The following is a 4,792-nucleotide window of genomic DNA, read 5'->3' on the forward strand; positions in this document are numbered from 1 at the left end:
GATTTGAATCAATTATCTTGATTACTTGTTCATGCGTGTACCTTCATGGAAACGAAATTAGAGATCAAGGGACAAGAGTACTTTAAAGAAAAACTGTTTTCCTTCAATTCAATTCGGCCGGGGTTGTCCTAGAGACGTTAACGTTTCAAATAAATCCCACCCTGAGACTACCACCTGGACCATCTCCAGAACTCATGTTTAAGTTTAAGCTTTGAAACTAAAGGATATTCGTAAAGTTAATATATTTTGCGGGGAAAGTTCTATGATAGAGCTCAATGCTTGAATAAGCTGTCTAAAGATAAAACTATAAGAATTCTCCAAAACCAAAACAAAAACTTGTACCCAGAATCGAAACAGGTATATCGCAGGCACACCATGATCCTAATAGATAACGCATGTTTTTTTTAAGCCAAAACATTCCCTGGTAAAATCACACCACCTCAGGAAAATGAAACCTTATTATCGACTCAATGGGCTAAAGAGGGTTAAACAGCGAAGATTATTTACCAGTTATGTCATCATGTTGAACGAGTTGGTGACACATGGTGATCATTATGATAAACGACATTTTGTTATCCAGTTACCATGGTAAACTTGAGTTCCCTAGGGAAGTAGATAAGACTCTTACCGGACTCCAAATAAATATGAAATGTAAGTGGACTAAGTTGTACAAGGGAAGTTGCCAATCTAAGAAATATTGTATTGTTTTATATTTTTTGACAGGATGTTCAGATTCCAACACATTCTGATGTGAAAGCCCATATCATGTCTCTACACATCGGCAAGTGATTATAAAATCATTAATGAATGTTCGTAAGCTAAAGAAACGTCATTCTTACAGATATTCCAGTCTTGTGTTCTTACTAAAGGCCCCTGCTGTCAAGTTCTGCAACTGGTTTTTGGACAAGTCCCTAGGAACAAATTAACAAATCAATTACCTATTTATGGAGGGAGTAAGTTTCTAAAGAAACTGTGGTGCTGCGACGGTGGAAGAGTGTAACTTATTTGATAACGTAAATTAGTGATTTGCTCTGACGAAGGGCTAACGCTTGAAACGTCAACTTTGAAACTATATACCGTAACCAACTTACGTTATCAAATCAGTTGATTATACCAAATTACCTAATTATTTTATTTACTCCACTGGTAACCTGACTTGCCTAGCTTTCAAATATATGAGACTCGCACTGTCCGTATGGTGCTTGTTAATTTGAGCTTCACGTACAAATGAATCAGCAATGAGTTTTTCCTTTAACTTCAAACCATTTGCCGATCTAATGGCTGAAAAGATCTGATGAAATGTACATTCATCAGGATTATCCTTATGCCATTCAACTTTTCGATCAAGCAGTAAGCATTTAAACAAGATAACTTTTGTCAACTAATAGATCAGAAAACCTCCTCCAACAATTCGGTTTGAACGTTTTAACCAATTCGACATCCACGAGGAATATCCGTGGCGAACAATTGCTTAACAATTTTTGACCAGTTTTTTCTGGCTCAAACGATTACCATAGCAACACTTCAGTCTACTACTGTGTCATCCAGTTTTAGCTTTCCGTGTATATCACCCAAAAACGAGTTCGGTGAACCCAAGATTTGATTATTCAGCACCAGTCAGCATATCATGACTTAGCTCTTAGAAACTTTTAAAAATATCAGTGGAATAAATTTGGACCCACCATAAATTATCGAAAAGCTATGATAGTGCTGAAACTACCTTACAAGCTTTTTTTGTTTTCAAAGACTGAAACAAACCTACCTCTTTATGTGCTAATTGCAGTTTAGCATGAAGAAAAGGTGTGATCAATAAACTCGCTTTTGAGTGACAAGCTCATACAGTTAAAAATTAAGGTTGTTTTTAAAATACCGCATAGTTAAAATGGTGAATTTCTGCGGCACGGAAATAAAATGCCCGACCTCATTAAATCTTGGGTTTATATAAAATAGGAAATTTTCTTAAAGCCTCCGTAACGGCCACGGGTTTTCGTAATGAGCTGACCAAAAAACGATTTTCTTTCACTTGGCCTCGATCAAAGGGAGCGTGTACACTTGAAATGATTAATTATATACTAAAGAAAATTTTCGAAAATACCAGAGCTTAATTTGACCAACGCTTTTGCTGTTTACCAAAACCAGCAAATAAAAAATAAATAAATATGCAATGGTAATGATGCTCACGGAAACACCCGAAATGTTTTTTTGGCTATCTTAGAGGATAGTAAATACATGTAACATCAATTTTTCCTCCACAGCAAGGATCAGAAGCAAGTGTTTATATTCTTATAGTAATTTCAATGCAGCGCTCAGAAGTAATTCTGTCTCACTTTGTGTAACAGCTCTAAGTGACTTCTTTCCCATGAATATAGAGGTTAGCTCCGAAGGCTTAAACTGGGTCCGATCTACTACTTGGCTCTTAGCAATAAACTGATATGCTTCTCATGCAGAACACTTTGTATAAAGCTGATCTAAGATATATCGACGATTCTCTGTTTAGTTCGAGTATTTTTACACTGCAATGGTAAGTGTTCTTTGAGTACGATATGAAATAATGAACTTAAGAAATTTACTGAAGTCCAAATTTTCAGCTGATCTCAATATCGTTTTCTTTTACTTATCTCGCCGTGTAACTTTCCAAGCTGCTTTACTTAAGGCATTAAGTTTTTTTTACCTAAAAGTTTTACAGAGCCGGAAGAGAGCTTTAAAAATATAGTAAAGATGGACGAATTTTTCCAAGTTTATCATGGATGATCTATTTCCCATGTGAGGGTCATTTCGTCCATCAGTGTTTATGTTCTACGTTCGAATCGAGCAAAAGAATAAATACTCTGATATTGATGGTCCGACATAGATACCTTATCAAAGTTTACTCATCACTCAGAAATTACATATCACATGGGGGTTATCTCTGGAAATAATTCGGTTATGTCCGAGAGAAATGATAGATTGACACTGATTTCGTTACTAGATTCAACGGGTTTCCTTTGTCAGGTTGTAGTTGCTGGTGTTGTTGTTTTTGTTGTCCTTTCACCAACTTAACATTTGCAGGTGGGCTGTAAGTTCTAACTTACTACTGCCACGATCAAGCTCAATGCGTGGATCTTTACGTGGAATAGCGGACATAATAATTTTTAAAGTGAATTTTGTAAATCAAAATGCATGAATTTAGCTAATTTGCGAAATTCATGCAATTTGATTTGCGAAAGGCACCCGAAGAACCTCACTGAATGAAAAATTATTTTCCATCCGTTAATCTTCAATACATCAAAATAGAAAAGAAGTTGACAAAGTCAATATGACTTACAGTTTTATCAGATTAGAATTTCTGCTGAAAACTTACTTCGGCAAGTGCTTCAATTTGTTGTTTGAGAGCGTGCTGCAACAAAAAAGAAAGTCAGTTTTAGCTCAAATTGTGAAAGGATAATCAGCAGCTAGCAGAAAAACCGTCATCTGTTTTTACCGAATGAGTGTCCAAAAAATAAAAAAACCGGTAGAGAAACTCTTGATCGAAAGTAAAACAAAGTCATTATCTCAATCTCCTGCGTAAATCTGACTGAAAATTAACCTGTACAACATTTTCAAATACATCGAATATGCTTTCACTGGTGTTTTTTACATTCTAAGGTAAATCAGTCGGCTCTTCTTTCATTTCAACACTCTGAATACAGATAGAAAGGGAAAATCACCCGACGCATCTGGTTCAACAGTTATGGAATGTAATTCTTGTTATTTCTTATGAAATTTCTTATAAAATTACAAACGACCATAAAATTATTTTGTGTTTAGTATAACCTTCTCGTACTTTAGGCAATCATTGTGCCACTTCCAAATTCGAACAAAGGCCAAATTTGAGGCTTAATCGTTTACACGAAAAAATTATGCATGCCTGATTGGCTGAAAACGATTGCATTTGGCGCTTCCAAAATTTCGTCCTTCTTGACGTACTTCTGTGGTGAGTTTTTCATATGTAATTAACAAGACTAACAAGTAACGACATGATTTTGAGTGCAATTTGATGTAAATAAGAGCACTTGTAAATCTGTCAAAGACGGACTCGTGCAATTTTGTTGTCTTTGAAAATTTTTTAGTATTTATTAACATCAAATTGCACTCGAAATCATGTCGTTACCTAAACTTATATGACGTATTAAGAACTTACAGTTTTCCTGTAGCTCGGGGAATTTTCTCTGGAATTGACGTAAACTGTTTCGTTCCACAGTCGGCCGATACTAAGTTCTTCATGTTACCTTTAAGGACTTTGCATTGGCACTGTTGAGGGCACTCTGACAAACAAAAACAGTTCTTCCATTTAAAATTGATATTTGAATCATATCTGTTTGTTCGAATCAAATTGATGATGGCACGTTACAAAGTATACCATCCGTTTAGCTAGGCATTGTTCAAAACCATCCAAAACTAAAATGCTCTCTCATCGAAATGAAGACATATTTCACATCACATTTTTTATTTCTATTCAGCCGTTGGTGCAAAACAGCTCATTATAATCACGAGCATGATTTTTATTCGCCATGTATGAAAATGATCTAAAATACTTAATTATTGGGATTTGTTGCTCTCTGGTATTTTCCGTTTGATCTGTTCGAAGATAAGGAGAATAGTAAAGTCAATCCGGTGCAAACTTTGTTAAATTTTTTCATGTTTACGACGTAGATTCGAACCTACTACCGCCAGGGTCGCATTAGAGCTTTTTTGTTTGTTTAAGCGAAAAATATGTCAACGAATTGTGTTAAATAAGTGCTACCCCCAGTTTTAAAACCTTGCCAACTTTTTG

General features: G+C 35.4%; 1 long non-coding RNA gene across 1 annotated transcript; it reads right to left on the bottom strand.

Moving 5' to 3' along the window:
• LOC149050614 (uncharacterized) lies at positions 1-4,283 on the bottom strand. The gene is made up of 3 exons (XR_016184240.1): positions 4,160-4,283; positions 3,305-3,376; positions 1-911 (listed from the first exon to the last, which is right to left on the bottom strand). It is a non-coding gene; the product is annotated as an uncharacterized LOC149050614 (long non-coding RNA).
• Between the last annotated feature and the right edge of the window lie 509 nt (positions 4,284-4,792).

The sequence above is a fragment of the Pocillopora damicornis genome, chromosome 2 (genome assembly GCF_964200805.1).
Source record: "Pocillopora damicornis chromosome 2, jaPocDami1.2, whole genome shotgun sequence".
NCBI classification, from domain to species: Eukaryota; Metazoa; Cnidaria; class Anthozoa; order Scleractinia; family Pocilloporidae; genus Pocillopora; species Pocillopora damicornis.